At 34.5% G+C, this 20263-nt stretch overlaps 1 pseudogene; it reads left to right on the top strand.

Annotated features, from left to right (window-relative positions):
- LOC131821033 (glyceraldehyde-3-phosphate dehydrogenase-like) overlaps positions 1-18296 on the top strand; it is a 103517-nt pseudogene extending 85221 nt beyond the window's left edge.
- The last annotated feature ends 1967 nt before the right edge of the window (positions 18297-20263 follow it).

Here is a 20263-nt window from a genome sequence, read left to right as displayed (position 1 = left end):
CAAATAAAATAATAAAATCTTTAAAAAATAAAAAAATAGAAGTATCCTAAGATGTAGTAATTGCACTACTCATTATTTACACCAAGAAATATCAAAACACTAATTCAAAGTGTATATGCATCCAAATGTTTATAGCAGCATTATCTACATTAGCTAAATTATGGAAACAGTCTATGAGTCCATCTACTCTTGAATGGATAAAGAAGAAGGATACAAGGAATATTACTCAGACATAACAAAGAACAAAATCTGCCATTTGCAATGACATGGGTAGAGCTAGAGATTATTATGCTAAGTGAAGTAAATCAGAGAAAGACAAATACCATATGATTTTATTCCTATGTGGAATTTAAGAAAATGAGAAAGGGTACAAAAAGAGAAAGAGAGGCAAACCAAGAAACAGACTCTTAACTAGAGTGAACAAACTGAAGGTTACTAGGGAGGAAGTGGGCACGGGTCGGGTTAAATAGGTGATGGAGATTAAGGAATGCACTTGTTGTGATAGCACTGAGCATTGTATAGAAGTGTTGAATCACTATATTGCACAACTGAAACTAATATTACATTGCATGTTAACTAACATAAATTTATGTTTTAATTTTTTAATTTTTATTTTATTTTATTATAGAGAGAGGGTTGCAGAGGAGAATGAGTGTGAGAGATAGAATCTTAAGCAGGCTCCATACCTCATGTGGAGCCCAATGAAGGGCTTAATCTCACAATTTTGAGATAATGACCTGAGCCAAAATCAGTATTTGGACACTTAACTGACTGAGCCACCCAGGTGTCCCAATTAACTGGAATTTCAATAAAAACATAAAAATAATAAAAACAATTAAAAATAAAAATGGCAAAAAGAGAAATGCTAGAAATCAGAATATTGTATAGAAGTGAATAATGAGGGGTGTCTGAGTGGCTCAGTGCATTGGGGCGTCTGCCTTCGGCTCAGGTCATGGTCTCAGGGTCCTGGGATCAAGCCCCGCATCGGGCTCTCTGCTCAGTGGGGAGCCTGCTTCCCCCTCTCTCTGCCTACCTCTCTGCCTACTTGTGATCTCTCTCTCTCTCTCTGTCAAATAAATAAATAAAAGCTTTAAAAAAAAAGAAATGAAGAATGTCTTGGAGGGGCTCAACAATTGGACAAGGCAAGGAAACAATCAGTGAGCTTCAAATTTAGCCAATAGAAACTTCCCAAACTGAAATGCAGAGAAAAAATAATGCGAAAATATAGAGCAATATATGTAAGAACTTTAGGATAACATCAAAAGAAAAGTATCAAAAGAATAATATCAAACATATACACATATGGGATATCTGAGGGAGAAAGGCATAAAGCTTCCCAAAATTACCTTAATGACAGAAACCAAACCATAGACCCAGAAAGTCCAGGGACTACTAAGCATAATAAACACTGATAGTACTACACTACCCTCAATCTGAGGGTTTTGAAGGGGCAGAGGGTGGGAGGTTGGGTGAGCCTGGTGGTGGTTATTAAGGAGGGCACGTATTGCATGGAACACTGGGTATGGTACATAAAAAATGAATTCTGGTACACTGAAAAGAAATTTAATAAAAATAAAGATAGGAAACCATTCTGCATAATTAAAAAAATAGGATCAATTATCTACATAATAATCATTAATATATATGCACCTAACAACAGGCATCAAAAACATGAGGCAAATCCACTATTATTGTTGGAATGTTTAATACCCTTTGTATTGACAGAACAAACAGGCAGAAAATCCGTAAGGTGTATCAATCAACTTCTTCTAATTGACATTTATAAAATATTCCATCCAGTACCAGAAGAATACATTTTTAAAGCTTGCTGGAACATTTACCAAGATATATCACATTCTGGGCCATAAAACATCCCTCAATAAACACAAAGAAATAGAAATCATATACAATATGTCCCCTGTAAGTAATTATGATAAAAATCTACAACAGAAAGTGTTGGATAATCCCCAAATATTTGAAGATTAAGCAACACATATAAATAAGACAAGGGTCAAAGGAAAATGTCTCATGATAAAATAAATAATATTTTGAACTGAATAAAAATGAAAATATAACTTATCATATCAAAATTCATGGAATGTAGAGAAAGTAGAGCTAAGGGGAAATGTATAGCACTAAATGTACATAATAAAAAAGAGAAAAAGAATCTAAAATCAATGATCTGAGCTTCCATCTCAAACTAGAAAAGAAGAAAAATTTAAGCCCAAAACAACAAGAGGAAACAATAAAAATTAGAGTAAAACTAAGTGAAAGTGAAAATAGGAATTCAATAAAGAAAAAAATCAACAAAGCCGAAGCTGGTTCTTTCTTTATATATATATATATATTTAAATTTTTTATTAAGCTGTTTCTTTCTTTAAAAACAATTTAAAAAATCATAAATCTCTATGCAGTCTACCCGAGCAAAAAATAAAGAAGGTATTTATTAGAACTAAATTGCTAATATTAGAACCAAAAGAGGGGTTATCACCACTGATACCACAGACATTAAAAGGATAACAAAGGGATAGTATGAACCTTTCCAAGTCCAAAAATTTGGTAATTTAGATACATTTTTTTAATTCCTTGAAAGACACACCTTACCAAAATTCACACAAGGAGAAGTAATCTAAATAGACATACATACTAATGAAATTGACTCAGTAATTCATAACCTCTAAAAAAGAAAGCAGTTCCCCCAGATGGTTTCCCTGGTGAATTCTACGGAAGATTTAAGAAAGAGATCATATTAATTCTCCACAATATTTCCAGAAAACAAGGATTCTAGAATAGGTTTGGTACAATAAAAAGTGTTAATTATAAATGTAATTTCAAGCTTCTTGGAATGGAGAAGATTTGCTCCCTCATAAAATAAAGATTAAATGATTTTTTTTTAAAAGGACTTTTTAACGAACCAGAAGAGACTCTTGATCTCAGGAAACAAAACTGGCGTTGGCGAGAGGTGTGGGCGGGGAGGGATAGTGTGGCTGGGTTATGGACACTGGGGAGGGTATGTGCTATGGTGAGTGCTGTGAATTGTGTAAGACTGATGATTCACAGACCTATACCCCTGAAACAAATAATACATTATATGTTAATTATAAAAAATTTAAAAAGGACTTTTTATAGAGCTAGTAAATTAATCTCTACCACTAAACTTGTGACTCACCTTATAAAATTATCTACAGGTTCATACTTATAGGAGGATTAAAATTCACCTCTGCCTTCACCTAAATCAAATCCAGCATATAAAAAGATGCACACAACTCATGTCCTCATGAGTTATCTTATCCTTTCAAAATTGAGACATAGTCCTTCCCACATTCCAAGACTTTCTTGGAGAACTTTGTGGGTAGCAATATTTCTTTATGCAAAGAGTAATTGAGATTTTATAAGAATACAATTCAGGTCATTGTCTCCAGCAGTTCTCTCAGAAAACACCAAGTATCATGAAGACAAGTAGATTGACATACAAATATAGTATAGTTAGACTAATGTAAGAGTATAGAAGATCTGAAAATTAAGCAAGCTCAGGAGTTTAGACCTTATACTGAAAGCACATTCAAATCAAGATTAAATTTATTCACCTTTTATAGTTATTTTTCATAACTATATAAGTTCAGAAATCCAAGAGTGAATATTACATTTCATTTTAAAGTCTCTACTGTGTATAAACTATTTAAAGTATGGAATTTATTTTGTAAAATAAAATATGTAGAAAAATATCTATGTTTGTCATTCTAGATATTGGGGAAGTGATACGAAGGCAGGTATCAGGGGAAGATGGTATTGATTATTTAGCTAAGTCAGTAGGATGGATTAGAAACTCGGATTGTGAATCACCCATAACCGCTTAATAATTACAATTGAGACCACTGGTTTTTAAGTTCTGTACATATACACTAGCCAGAATTTGTGTTAAAAATGGATTTTAATCTTTGGGGTTAGACCAGGAACCAACAATTATGACAGGCATCACAGGTGACTGTGATAAAAGGGTCTATCTTATGTTTTAGTTTCTGGAATGGAGCCTAAATAAAGGATTCATTTATTAAAAAGATGTTCACAAAAGAAAAATAAAGAGAAGGGGTAAACAGTAAAAATGACGAAGTCAAACAGGATTGACATTTTAGGTCAACTCCCAGATTCAGTTTGATCCTATGGAAAGTTCTAGAACATGAATTATACCTCAGAGTCTGTCCCAGTTTCAATCAAGATAGCTAGGTTTTCATACTCTGCCTCCATTCAGTCATAAACCTTAGGGGCAACCCAAGGGAGATATTAATCCCCAGGCACTTCCAGCTCTACATTCATATGATTTATGTGTGGATCCAGTAACTCAGTCAGTGCCCTAAATAAGAGTTTTACCTGAAGATCCTTATGAACAAATTCACGTTTAAGCTGAGGGCAGGGAGATATTAATTTTTATTTATCAAAATGATGAGCCATGGATGAGATAAAATTTTCATGATGCTAGAACTTTAAAAAAGGGAAAAGGCAAATACACCAAAAATTAGGTCAGAGAAGTATGAAATTTAGGGGAGGTAATTTTTCTGACCCAGATCCAAAGATGCTCTTGAAAACTTGATAATGAGAGATTAAAGTGTAAGCTTGACCTGTTCATTTGTAGTCCTGTTCAGAGCTAAAGCAGTGTCTATCCTTCTCCTATTCACTCATTAGCATATGAGTATAAGGAGATTGTGCAAGGATCTATGGCTCCCATCAGCCTACCTAGTTGAGCTTGCCCCTATTTCCCTTATATTATTTATATTTGCACCCAGCCTAGACCAGGTTACAGGATGAGAAAGGAACTAAAGTCTACATGCAATCTAAGGTATGAAGACACATATTCTGTAACATAATCAATTTGTTTTTATACAGATTTTTTTTCAATTTTTTAAATGTTCAGCATTGTGTTTGCTAATGTAGAGAAAAGACATGTTTCCTTATCTTTGCTGGAATAAAAGAGAGCTAAATATGGTCTCAAAATCCAAAGAAACCCAGATAAATTTTGATTGACTAGAAATATGAGATGGAGTAAATTTAGCTGGGAGAATAGACTCTTCAAGTGTAACTTGCTTTTCATATGGTATGTTTAGGAAACTCAACATCTGTGTGAATGTGATAGATACCTGTTGGGCACATGTTTGGAAAATCTGCCAGAAGGGAGAAAATCATCAGTATGTGGAACTTGATTTCTGGTATACTTGTAAGTAAAGATAAAGAGTCAAAACCAGGGGAAATGATGAGATATCCCTTCAAAGTAGAAAAATAAGTGTAAGAATTTCTATAATTTTAAGCATACTTGGTTAAATTCCATCTAGGCCCTGATGCTGCTGAGTAGTTTTCTTTTTTTTTTTTTAAGACTTCATTTTATTTATTTGAGAGAGAGAGAGTAAGCAGCGGGAGAGGGACAGGGACAGAGCGAGAATCCTCAAGTAGACTCCCTACTGAGGGCAGACCCTGATACAGCCCTCTATCCCACAATCATGAGATTATGACCTGAGATGAAGACAGATGCTTAACTGACTGAGCTATCCAGATGGCCCTGAATAGTTTCTAAAAGGCATGGAGAACAGTGATCTAAACATATTCAGATAAAAGGTTCGGGACTTTTATGATTGTTCTCTGGGAATAAATGTATGTGGGTATATATGCATATCAGTTTAAAATGTGTACTTATGTGTGAATACTTCAAATTGAATAGCACTATAGGAATTTAAGTTGACACAAATACTGATATTTACTAAAGTGATAGTCAATTATTGCCAGGGATAAATATTTCTCACTGAACCTATTTTCTCAATTTCATATTCACTTTAACTCACACTGGAAATAAAGGCAAATCTCAGTTAATTAAGTTGTAGTACAATTAATCTATTGCTAGTGCTCTTAATTCCTCTGCCTGAGTGTTTTCTCTCTTATTCTTTCCACATCCTCCAGAAGTTTATTTCCACAGTTGGTAATTCAAACTTGGACACACTTTCTTTAAATCACTGAATTGATCACTCATAAAGAAACTTTCTAATATTGACTTAATTTCCCCGCTAACTTAGTTTCATCACACAAGTTAGCCAACGGGAATATTCTATTCCACTTGGTATTCTTACTGCTTAGTATTAGCAAATATATTGATAGTCTCTGTTTTTTTAAAAAATCATTTTTCAAGAAGTTAAGTTATCAGGACATCTGGGTGACTCAGTCAGTTAAGTGTCTGGCTTTGCTCAAGTCATAATCTCAGACTCCTGGGATCGAACCCACATTGGGCTCCCTACTCAGAGGGGAGTCTGCTTTTCCTTCTCCTTCTGCCTCTGCCCAACTTGTGCTCACTCTCTCCTTCTCTTTTTTCAGATAAATACAAATCTTTTTTTTTTTAAGTTCAGTTAGCAATCTCTAAGAATTAAGTTTTCTCTGATAAACTGATGAAATTGAGTTTCTGACCCTGAAATTATGAAGATCCTATCAGAGTACAGATATTCTTTGAGGCTGTTTCTAAAAGTAGTCAAATTGACCCCCTCCCAACACACACACACACACACACACACACACACACACACATTTACGCAAATATTACAATAGCTTCTTTTCCTCTCCCTTGAACATGCATAAGCTTCCCCAATGTTTATTTGAAAATTAAATTGACATTGCTGTCTCCTCTAGCTTCCAGTTCGATGCTTTACATTCCCATGAAGTCTTTTATCACCTTCCTTTAGTATATCATTCTGAGCCTAGTTTACCTAACACTCTCACGAAACCATCTATTCCTCCTCATACCACTTACCAGAGTTTTAGAATTCACATTTAGTTTGTGTGTGTAAATATTTGATTAGAATATTAAAATATTTCTTATAATTATTGACTATATTATTCATCCTCATTAAACCACAATTCTTCCACTCCATGATTCCATAAAAAGCACTTATTCCTAACCCCCACAATTTCAAAAAGCTGCTTTGAATGTCGTAAGTATAAAATCTAGTCAATTTTTGTACTTTATTTATTTTTTATTTTTTTGTTACTTTTAACTCAAATTTTCTGCATTTGATACTGTTAATTGGCTCCTCAAGACAACCTTGGAATGCACTTTCACTCTTTCAGTTTGGGAGATAGTTCATTATTCTCTTTTATCATCTACTTGAATTGCTGTGTTTTTTTTTTTTTTAAATCTCTGTGGTTTTTAGCTTTCTCCAAACTTTCTCCAAATGCACGCATTACTGAAGACATAGTTCTTGACCAAGGAATTACTATTCTAAACTAATTATCCTTGTGAATTCTATTTTATACCTTCAATTACCTTCTCTAGATCTGTAGGCTTGACCTATCCTATCATCAGAGTTCAAGTTCTCTGATGTAAATTGCTTACTGAACATTTCTATGAATGTCCTCCTCATTTTCCCCTGTACATGCTAATTCTCTCAGTCAAGGATGGGAAACTCATCCGTTTTCTTCATCCCTTACATAATGATTCAATTATCCAGACCTGTCGATCCTTCCTCTTCATTTCTCATATGTATCTATAGTTCCTACCTTCAAATTCTCAGTACGTCAGAGTACAGAATAATATCTCAGATCATGCAAAGACCACACATTTAAATAATCACATTTCCCTAACCTTATTTCATGCCATTCCTACCCACCCATTCCTATGCGCCCAACAATACAACATCATTTTACCCTCTCCTATGAACACTAAAACAATGAACATACCAGCACCAGTTACATACCGCTATCTTACTACCAGTTAGCCTTTTGCTATGAATAGCATATATTCATACTCTTTAAAAAGACTATAAGCTACTTTGGAACACGGACCCTTACTCCACCCACAACTCTTAATTAGGTAGTAGTATTAAGATTTTTTACAGCATAGTGTCCTGGGTGATCCTTCCATATTACAGTATCATATTTCAATTTTACCTAATTAATATCATATAGAAAAAGGAATATATACCCACAAACACTTTTAAGATATAGTAATAGTACTTTAATGAATATATTACATTAGAATTGCAAGGTATTTCCCATCTATTGACTCATTTGAGCATCTCATAAGTCCAGATGATGATATTGGTATAAATTTTTATATTCATCTTATAAAAGAAGATGCTGAAATATTCAAAAGTTGAAAGACTTGGTAATTAAAAAATCACACTCTTTGATATACCTATCCGCTTTGGTGAACTATTTCAAAATATAGAGAAAGTTTGAACATGTTGACCACAATGTTTCTTACAATAGTGTCAAAGGAATAAGTATATTTCCAAAGGATTATTTTTTTAGCAACAATTAAAGTCAACATAGATATACTCAATATTTAAATTCTGAATAAGACATATAATACTTTTGCTCTGATGAAAATTACATTCATGTGGATAGAGTCAGGAATTAAAATTAAATACACAAATAAATAAGCAAGAATATACCAGAATATAATAAGGACTCTGCAAAAAGAAAAGAAAAGAGAAAAGAAAATAGAGACAGGGTTACGTGATGACTAAAATGGTAACTTTAAAGCTGTTTGATACAGAAACAATAATAGAGATGACTATTAAGTGACATGTCAAAGTGACAATGCTAGAAATGTAGGTGGTAAAAGCAGCATTGAAAGCATATTATAATAGCTTAGTAAGATATAATGCACAAAGAAAAGGAAACTGGAAGAAATTATACCAATATGCTTATGCTACTCATCTTAAGGCACTATAATTAGGGGGATTTTTCCTCTTCTACACAATGAGAAAAAATTTATATAAATTTTAATTTTAACATGATATTAAAATAAACTGACTTGTATGTGGAGGAACCAGTATTCAAACTCAGTCTTTGGGACTTGAATTCAGTATTATTTCTATGAAACAAAGAGTTGTATGGGAGAACAAACAGTGGTGGAAAATGTTCATCTTGTGTCAAAATAGCAACAATAATATCCATGAAAGAGGCAGTTACAGAGTCAAAGCTGTTTAAGTGTCTGAATGAATTTAAGAACTTCTTGGGCACCTGGGTGGCTCAGTTGGTTAAACATCTGCCTTTGGCTCAGGTCATGATCTCAGTGTCCTGGGATCAAGTCCCACATTGGGCTCTGGGTTCAGCGGGAAGCCTGCTTCTCCCTCTGCCTGCCACTTCCCCTGATTGCACTCTCCTTTTCTCTCTCTGTCAAATAAATAAAATCTTTAAAAAAAAAAAAAAGAATTTCTTGAGCATATGGATGGAATTAAATAACAGGCACTATTTGTAGCTTCAAATTTAGTTAGGTTTTTTGTCTTAGCAAATTTACTGCCCTTTCAACATTTGCCTTTTTTCTTAGTGCTTCATTTTTTTAATTTAAATTTTAGTTAGTTAATATATATGGTAAAACTGGTTTCAGGTGTAGACTTGAGTGATTCATCACTTACATATAACACCCAGTGCTTATCACAAGTGCCCTCCTTAATACCCACCATTTAGCCCACCCTCCGTCTACCTCCCTCTATCAACCCTTAGCTTATTGTTTATAGTTAAGAGTCCCTTAGGGTTTGATTCCCTCTCTTTTTTTTCCCTCTTCCCTTATGTTCAACTGTTTGTTTTTAAAATTCCACATGAGTGAGATCATATGGTATTTATCTTTCTCTAAGTGATTTCACTTAGTATATAATATATTCTAGCTATTGCAAATGGAAATATTTCATTCTTTTTTATAGCTGAGTGATATTCCATTATATATATATATATACATATATATATATGTATATATATATACACACACACACAGAAACACACACACACACACACCACATTTTCTTTATCCATTCATCAATCAATGGATATTTTGACTCTTCATAATTTGGGTATTGTTGAAAATGTTGCTATAAGAATAGGGGTGCATGTGCTCCTGGGAAACGATATTTTTGTATCCTTTGGGTATTTACTTTTTTAATTTGGATTTATACATGAGGAAGTGAGTAAAGCATTTATATACGGGAAAGTGAGTATGCACAGTAATATGTATACAGTTCTAGGATACATATACCAATGCAGGTATAGAACATTATTCATACACTATCAGGTTCATTCATGTCCCTTCTGATTATAGACACTCCCTTTCCCATTATAGACACCCTCTCCAGAAGAAGCCACTGTCTACACTTCAGTTACAATGGATTAATTTTTCCAGTTTTTGAATTTTATACAAATGTTATCATATACTATATATTCTTTTGTGAGTAGCTCCTTTCACTTAACATTACATTTGTGATATCAATTTATGTATTTTAATGAAGCAGCATTAATTTATTTTTAATTAATTTTCATTGCTATATAACATTCTATTGTTTGTAGCACATTTATACATTATACTTCTGATGGACAATTGGATTATTTTCAGTTTGGATCTAAAATGAGTAAAACTGTAACGAAGATTTGGGTACTTTTCTTTTGGTGAACATATGCCCTCGTTTGTCTTGGATATGTATGCATCTAGAAATAGAGTAGCTGAGTAATAGAATAGGTAAATATTTAATTTTAGTCAAATGAGACAATACATACACTTTAAAAGCCCTAGTAAGTAACTAGAAACTGATTTTTATAATAAACTGAATCAGTCTTGAAATTAAAGACTTCCTGAGGAAAAGTACAGAAGAATCTGTCTGATTATAATCCTGTACCCATTCCATTGCTGAATTTCATAGCTCTGTGATATATAGGCAAGAGATTTTGTTGTTGCAGAAACATTAAAGTCCACATTTCACAATATCTATGTTCTTCCTAATAGAGAAAAGAATGTAAATCAAATAGACTGTAGGTACTCACTACTTTAAATGCATGTTTTCACAAAGCATTATGTTCCTTTAAAAATTATTACCAGCTCATAGAGCAGAAGAAAACACAGAGGATAGTTTGGTTTTGGCACCAATTTCCCTTTAAATTCAACAGTATTTTGAACAACACATTCTAACAAACCCACATTTGAGGAACTATGACCTATTAACTTGATTAAGTTTCAGCATAGATTCAAAAGTGATTATTTCAAATATATAGACACACTTCACTTTTTTAAATTTCATCATCACATCTCAATACATTCCTTTTAGCCATTGATATCATTGAATGGGAAGATTCACCTATCAGTCATAGGCGAGGATTCTCACTATGTGGAGGAAGCAAAGAATAACAATGCCAACCACCAGAAGTAGGAGCCTACAGATCTTGGCCCACAAGGCACTGGTTGGAACAATGCTTTACTCACAAAAAGAGATGCACTAAGATCAGGATCTCAACTGTGCTCTGGTCCCCCATGGCCAGTGGGTCCCTCCCTGTACCAAGGCAGGGCAAGGGACTGCACACATTCCTCTCCTGCGGCAGCAAAAATACCATGTTCTCTTTCAAGTAGGCTAAGTGCATTATGTAATACATGCTTAAGTAATACAAGGAAGTTCACTGTGCATCTAGAACAGTATCCTAAACCAAGAGATATCTTGGCAGTAGACCTCCATATAAAGGAACGGTCCAGGCACAGGGCACTGACTAGGCAACCCCTGAGGAGGGCAGCAGGTCATGTGACGGCTATCATCCCAAAATGGAAGGCTTTCCAGTTTAATCGCAGAAAAACTTCTGGTAAAGAGTAAAGTTGGGGCGCCTGGGTGGCTCAGTGGGTTAATGCCTCTGCCTTCGGCTCGGGTCATGATCCCAGAGTCCCGGGATCAAGCCCCGCATCAGGCTCTCTGCTTAGCAGGGAGCTGCTTCCTCGGGACGCCTGGGTGGCTCAGTTGGTTGGACGACTGCCTTCGGCTCAGGTCATGATCCTGGATTCCTGGGATCGAGTCCCGCATCAGGCTCCCAGCTCCATGGGGAGTCTGCTTCTCTCTCTGACCTTCTCCTCGCTCATGCTCTCTCTCACTGTCTCTCTCTCAAATAAATAAATAAAATATTTAAAAAAAAAAAAGAGTAAAGTTAATTATGTAGCACAATTTGAACATTTGCTTCATATTTTCTTTATTGGGGTAAAAAAACATAAATTTATCCTCTTAAAGCACTCTTCTTAAGTACACACTACAGTATTGTTAACCATATGTAAATTGCTATACAACAGATTTCTAGATCTTTTTCATCTTGCATGACTGAACTCTCTATATCCATTAACAAGTCCTTGTTTACCCCTCCCTCACAGTCCCTGGAAACCGTCATTCTACATTTTGCTTCTGTGAGTTTGATGGCTATAAGCAACTCATGTTAGTATGATCATGTAATATTTGTCTTTTTGTGATTGGCTTATTTCATCTATCACAATGTTCTTAAGGTTAATCTATGTTGTAGCATATGACATAATTTTGTTTTTAAATTTTTTTTTAAATTTATTCATTCATGAAAGACAGGGAGAGAAAGAGAGGCAGAGGGAGAAGCAGGTTCCCCACCGAACTCCCCACTGAGAAGGAAGCTCGATGCAGGACTTGATCCCAGGACCTGGGGACCATGACCTGAGCTGAAGGTCTGAGCCACCTGGGCACCCAGAATTTCCTTTTTAAAAAAGCTGACTAATAATCCATATATTCCATAATATTCCATATATATGCATATATATATATGCATATATATATGTATATATATGCCACATTATCTTTTTCCATTCATACATTAATGGACCTTTAGGTTCCAAATTCCACATCTTGGCTATTGTGAATACTGCTGCAGATCACTCTTCAAGATCTTATTTTCAGTTCTTATTTTCAGCAATTCCAGAAGAGGAATTGCTAGGTCAACAACAGTTCTATTTTTAAATTTTTTGAAGATCCTCTATACTATTTTCAAAGCTGCTGGACCATTCTGCATTCCCATCATCAGTGTGCAAGGGTTCAAATTTCTATACATCCTCACTAACATGTGTTTAAAAAAATCTTAGGATTTTTTAATAGTGGTCATCCTAATGGGTGTCAGCTGATTTACCATTGTGGTTTTGCTCTGCATTTCCCTGATGATTAGTGATGTTGAGAACATTTTTTTCTTTCTTTTAAGATTTAATTTTATTTTTTATTTATTTAAGAGAGATAAAGTGGGGGGGAGGAGTAGAAGGAGAGGTACAAGCAGACTGAGCATTGTGCTCAATGCAGGGCTAGACCTCACAACCCTGAGACCATGACCTAAGCCAAAATCAAGAGTTAGATGAGTAACTTACTGAGCCATCCTAAGTGCCCCAAGCACATTTTCATATACCTATTGGCCACCTGTAGCTCTTAAGTGCAAAAATGTTGATTTAACTATTTGCCCAGTTTTAACCAGGTTATTTGATCTTTTTCATTGACTTTTAAAAACTCTCTATAGATTCTGAATATTAACCCTTTATCTGGTATATAATTTGCAAATATTCTCTCCCATCTCATAGGTTACCCTTTTACTTTATTTCCTTTGGTGTGCAGAAGTTTTAAAGTTTGACGAGGTCTCATTTGTTTAGTTTTGCTGTTGTTACTTGTGCTTTTAGTGTCATATCCAAAAAAATCATTGTCCATTCCAATGTGATGAAACTTTCCCCATTTTCTTCTTGAAATTTTATGATTTTAGATCTTATCTTTAGGTTTTTAATTCACTTTTGAACTAACTTTTGTGTATAGTATATAAGAGGGTCCAATTTCATTCTTTGTCATGTAGATATCCAGTTTTCCCAATACTATTTGTTGAAGAGACTACCCTTTCCCCATTGTGAAGTCCTGGCCACCTTGTTGAAGTTCAGTTAACCATATATGTGAGAGTTTATTTCTGGCTTCTCTCTTCTGTTCCAGTGATTTTGTTCTGCATTTCCCTGATGATTAATGATGTTGAGAACATTTTTTTTCTTTTTTTAAGGTCTTATTTTTATTTTATTTTATTTATTTTATTATTTTTTATTTATTTAAGAGAGAGCCAGTCTGTCTTTATCCAATATCATACTATTTTTACTACTGTAGCTTTATTTTTTTCTTCTTCTAAGTTTTTATTTACTTATTTGAGAGGGTGATTGAGAGAGAGAGAGAGAATGAGCAGGGAAACAGGGAGAAGCAGACTTTCCACTGAGCAGGGAGCCTGATGCAGGGCTTGATCCCAGGACCCTGGCGTCATGACCAGAGCTGAAGGCAGACTCTTAGCTGACTGAACCATCCAGGTGCCCCATACTATAGTTTATGTTTTTAAACCAGGAGGTATGAGGCCTCCAGCTTTGTTCTTCGTTCTCAAATTGTTTGGTATATTCAGAGTCCTCTGAGATTCTATATGAATTTTAGGATTTTTTCTTCTATTTCTTAAAAAGAATGTCATTTAAATTTTGATAGGGATTGCAGTACTCTGCAGATTCCATTGGGTAGTTTGGTCATTTTAATAGTATTAAATCTCCTAATCCATGAACATATGATATCTTTCCATTATCTGTATAGTCATTAATTTCTTTCAGCAATTTTCTTAATTAAAAACTCTCTTTTTTAGTTTCCAGTTGATAAGTTTTTCTCCTTTTTGGTTTACTTTATTCCTAAGTATTGTATAAGTATTGTATTTTTTTTGTAACTATTGTAAATGGGAATTTTTTCTTAATTTTTTTCAGATTGTTGTAGTTTATAGAAATGTAACTTATTTTTGAGTGATTTCTAATCTGGAAATTTATTGGCTTATTCATTCTAACAATTTTTTTCATAAATTTTTAGGGATCTCTACATTTAAGATCATGTCATCTTGGAAAGAGATGATTATACTTCTTGCTTTCTAATTTGGATGTCTTTTATTTATTTATTTATTTATTTTTTTAACCTAATTGCTATGGCTAAGACCTCTAGTACTATATTAATTAAAGATAGTTGGATGTCTGGGTGACTCAGCTGGTTAAGAGTCTGTCTTTGGCTCAGGTCATGATCTTGGAGTCCTGGGATCAAGTTCCGCATTGGGCTCCTTGCTCAGTGAGTGGGAAGCCTGCTTCTCCCTCTGCCTGCTCTGCATGCTACTCTCCTTGCTTGTGTGCTCTTTCTTTTTCTCTCTCTAACATAAATAAATAAAACTGGGCATTCTTGACTTGTTTTTGATTTTATAGGAAAAGATTTTTGCCTTTCACTACTGAATATAAATTAGCTATAGGCTTTTCATATATCATTATTTTGTTGAGGCAATTTCCTTTTGTAAGGAGTTTAAATGTTTTCATCATGAAAAGCTATTAAATTTTTTCAAATTATTTTTTTATGTTGAGATGGTCATGTGATTTTTATTGTTTGTTTTTTTATATGCTATAACACATTGATTAATTTGTATATTTTTAACCTTCTTGCATCACAGGGGTAAATCACACTTGGTCATGGTGAATGATTATTTTAATATGCTATTGAATTTGGCTTGCTAGTATTTTGTTGAAAACTTTTGCATTAATATTCATCAGGATTATTGGCCTGGACTTTTTTTTTTCTTTTGTCATAGTGTCTTTTTCTGGCTTTGGTATCAAGGTAATTCTGGTCTCATAAAATAATTTTAGAAATGTTCCATCCTTTTAAGTTTTTTGGAAAAGTTTGAAAAGGACTGGTATTAATCCTTTTTTTAAACTTTTGGAAGAATTCACTAGTAAAGCCATCTGGTCCTGAGCTTCTCTTTGTTGGAAGACTTTTTATTATCTTGATAATTTATTTTAATTACTCCAAACTAAGTCCTAAATCTTGCTTCTTGAAAAGCAAGATTTGAAGTAGTCATAAATCGCTTCCTGCACATTGTCAATATATGTGTTTATTTTAACTTTCGCTGACAGTCAAGCTAAAATGGCAGGTCACTATTGACAAAATTCGATGGAATACTGAAGCAACCACTAAAACAAGGCTTTAAGCAACATAAATGAAATATAAAGGGGACAAAATTAATATATCACATTTTTACTTATCTAAGATAATGATAGTTCAAAGGCATAAATAAAATGGTTACCCTAAAATAAAAAGAATAAAAGTAATTATCTTTTCTGTGTACTCTATAGGCAACTGTCATTTTATTATCCATAATAAAAGTCACAGGATTATACTTCCCTCAGCTTCCAAGGTGGGCTCTAAGGGATAACTATGGACTCTGTGGTTCAGAGTACAAGGAAAGGACCTTAGTTCCAATGTTGCCATAGAGGGCAGAAGATTAAATAATATAAATATATGTTCATATCACTGCATTTCTGTTTTCTCTACCTTTTCATGTTGAATTGCTTTCTAAGCATTTGGCCACTGTGTTTCATTTGACTATCTATTGCAGGCCAGATTTTGCAGTGAACAATAGAAATCTAGCAGATAATACTGAATGTCCTCTACCTTCAAGAAACTTAATGTGTGTGGGTTTTTTTAAGGTTTTTATTTATTTGTAAGATGAAGAGAGAAAGTGCACAGCAGGGGGAGCAGAAGGCAGAGGGAGAAGCAGGCTCTCTGCTGAGCAAAGAGCCCGATGCGGACTCCATCCCAGGACCCTGGGATCATGACCTGAGCAGAAGGCAAACGCTTAACCAAATGAGCCACCCAGGCCTCCCCTTAATGTGTTCTGAAGGAGGCAGCCATGCATGAGAATTTTCCTTTGGAATTATCAGGGAGGGGACAGCTAATTTCAACTATGGGATAAAGAGATGATAATATTTGAAACTCTACTCATCTTTTTTCTCATTTGAATTAAATAATTCCTAGAACACAATACAACATTTACTTATAATTTTTATAGTAACAGTTGATATTTACTGAGCACTTAATATATGCCCCTATACAGATTAATTATCCAAGTAAGCCAAATATTAACAGAGGTAACTCTGACTTTTGACATTTAGACATATTAATTTAAGCATGTGTTACTCAACTTTTGGAGCCCAGTGTTCTCCCCAAGATTTCTGCTCTTCTACGGACTATTTCACTTTTGGCTCTAGGTCCCAGCTTTCACTGATGCTTGAGTCTTATTCTCTAATATCATACCAACATTCTCTTCTTCTTTGTACTAAAACATTTATAAGGTCTATTTACAGAAGACATTTGTTTGTATAGTTTACTAAAGTTTTGAGCAGGTAGAAGAATTTTACATTTCAAGAATACCAAGAAATTAAAATTAATTATTTGTGTTCTTAAGCCTTTTGGCCATCCTGATACTGAACATTTCTAGCCACTTATTTATTCATAGTTCAGATCCATAATTTCAATTATCTCTCTCTTCTTTCTCCTCATGACTAAGAAATCTATTCATTTTTTAAGCAGAGAAGTTAATTATTTCTCACTGTCTTTTTCTAAATCATGGTTTTAGGACCTTATCTTCCATAGCTAAATAAGTATTTCAGGCTCTATGTTCCTCCCTGTTCAACAGACAGCTGTATCTTCTTGTGCAATGCCAGCTGCATGTCTGAGACTCAATGGTGAAAGTCAGAGTAAATGGATTTGGCCATATGGGGCACCTGGTCACAAGGACTGCTTTTAACTCTGACAGAGTGGATACTGTCATTGCCAATGACCTCAAGTATATGGTCTACATATTATTGTATGATTCTAGCATGGCAAGTTCAGTGGCAAAGTCAAGGCTGAGAATGGGAGACTTGCCATCAGTGAAAAACCCATATCTATTTTCTAGGAGCAAGATCCTGCCAACATCAAATGGGGGTAATGCTGGTTCTGAATATGTTGCAGAATCCGCTGTTGTCTTCACTACCTTGGAGAAGGCTGGGGGGTTTACTTGAAGAGTGGAGCCAAAGGCTCATCATCTCTGTTCCTTCTGCTGATGTCCTGTGGTTGTGATGGGTATGAGCCATGAGAAGAATGAGAACTCCAAGACTGACCATAATGCTTCTTGTACTGCCATCACCTGTTTTCCCCGACCCAGCCAAGGTCATCCATGACCACTATAGCATTGTGGAGGTACTGATGACCACAGTCCATGCCATCACTACCATCCAAAATACTGAGGATGACTCCTCTGGGAAGCTGTGGCATGATGATCAAAGGGATGCCCAGAACATCTCCCCTCCTTCTACTGACACTACTAAGCTGTCGGCAAGGTTATCCCCAAGTTGAATGGGAAGCTCACTGGCATGGCCTTCTGTGTCCCAACCCCCAATGTGTCAAACAGGAATCTGACCTGTTGCCTAGAGAAAGCTTCCAAATACAGTGACATTAAGAAGGTGGTGAAACAGATATCAGAGGGTTCCCTAAAGGGAGGACGAGACTGAGGACGAGACTGTTTTCTGCAACTTTAACAGGGACGCCCACTCTCCCACCTCTGATTCTGGAGCAGCATTGCCCTCAACAACCACCTTTTTTAGCTTATTTCCTAGAATGACAATAAATTTGGCTATGGCAATAAGTAGAATTTATGACCCACATAGCCTCTAAAAAGTAAGAGCTCCCTGGACCACCAGCCCCAGTGAGAGCACAAGAGAGGCCTTCAGGTGCTCAGGAGTCCTTGACTCAACTCAATCCCCCCAACACACTGAGAATTTCCTGACTTCTACAGTTTCCACCCCAGAACCACAAAGAGGAAGGACTTAGGGAGCCCTACTTTTTCATGTACCATCAATAAAGTATAATATACTCAGCCTCAATAGTTTACTTTTTCTGAATAAAAGCAGTTCCCTTCATAAGAGGAAATCTGTTACCAACAGTTTAAAAGATATATTTTCACTCTGCTGCCCATATTTTGTTTAGTTTACTTTTTATGATAACCCAGTAAACTAGATATCATTCATTGTCTCCATTTTATAGATTAGAAAACTTACAATAAGTAAAGTTATTTAAAGTTGGAAAATTACAGATCCAAGAGGAGAATCATAATATGATTCCAAAGACCAAAGTATGGTGTGTGTGTGTGTGTGTGTGTGTGTGTGTGTGTATTTCTGCTTATATATTCTATCCTACTTCACTAGGAAAAATCCTAAAGCCTAGATCTGCAAAAGAAATCATTTTCATTTATCTAGAGTAGCACATTACCTGTAATATATAGAATTAGAGCCAATAACTATTAATTTTTTTTCTATTCCTGAAATTTAGTGAAACATTCATGTTTTATCTATTTGGTTTGATTTGGGTTTCTGTTTCTACATACTACTGTTCTCAGAAGGAGAGAAATCACTTGACAAATATGCTCACAGAATTTTAATCTATGTCTTTAATTGAAGAGGAGTTATTAATAGCTTCAAGATGTTTTCTAAGCATATTCTTCTATAAATAAAAATTATCAGTACACTTGAATACTACTCTCTAGAAGCTATATTAGATGTGATTCTTTGAATAAAGTTTCTACATTAAAATCATCAAGAGATGTAGAAATAACAATAAGTTAGTACTCTAAATGTGATGGATGGTTAGGAGAATTGTTTCCTAATACTGATGATACATTAGAGAAAACAACTGAAACTTTAATTTTCACCTAATATAATGAACAGAGAGAAACTATGAAGTCATAGCAAATACCTACTTCTAGCATTGGTGCTTTACCTCGCTTTTGGAGATCTTCAGTAAACATTTGCTATATTGAGCCAAATCTAGGAAGAGAAATATTTCTAATATACGTTCATATTGTCAACATTTTGATAAAATATACTTCTCCTACAAGAAAATGAGAAAAACTTACCTTTAAAAAAGTTAAGAGCTAATAAAGAGTATTTTGAGTCTGATGTAATTTCCAAATTGAAGCACATGTAAGCCAGTCATCAGTAATTATCAAGGTGGTAGGTATGAAGAACTAAATCATGCTACCTCTAAGAAAAAGAAAAATTTATAGTTAGGCTTGCTTCATGTCTCTTGTAAAGTTTCAGAACTGAATATATATGAAATCAATGGGCAGTAGTCACAGATGGAAGGAGGTGGTGGTCTTTTCTTTAACCAGAAAATTGAATGTAGTGTATCATAGATCCAACTGAGATATAGACGATTAATTCCGAGAAATTTTGTTATTATTCTTGTTCTTCTTAATACTATCAGATATCCTAGAGGATTAACCAAAGCTCTGTTATCTATACATTAGAATGATATCATAAATTCATTAATAAAATGACTAAAAAGCTAAAAAATTTCCATGACTAGAATGTGAAATTTTAAGATGAAAAATTATCTTTGAAGAAATAGAAAAGAGCTGACTCTTCATGAGTTGTTACAAGTCAAACAGTAATCACATTGCAAATTATATATTTTAAAAGAGCTGAAAATGACTTTAAAGGTGATCTACTCAAACCCTTTCATTTGTAGATATAGCAGTTAAGAGACTTACCCAACCTCACACAGCTGATTACTGACAGAATATCTAAAACTACAATTTCTCAGCTCAGTCCTATTTCAACAAGTGATTATTTGTATTTTTTAAT

Source organism: Mustela lutreola, chromosome X, assembly GCF_030435805.1.
Source record: "Mustela lutreola isolate mMusLut2 chromosome X, mMusLut2.pri, whole genome shotgun sequence".
NCBI lineage: Eukaryota > Metazoa > Chordata > Mammalia > Carnivora > Mustelidae > Mustela > Mustela lutreola.
This window is presented reverse-complemented; position numbering and strand designations above follow the sequence as displayed.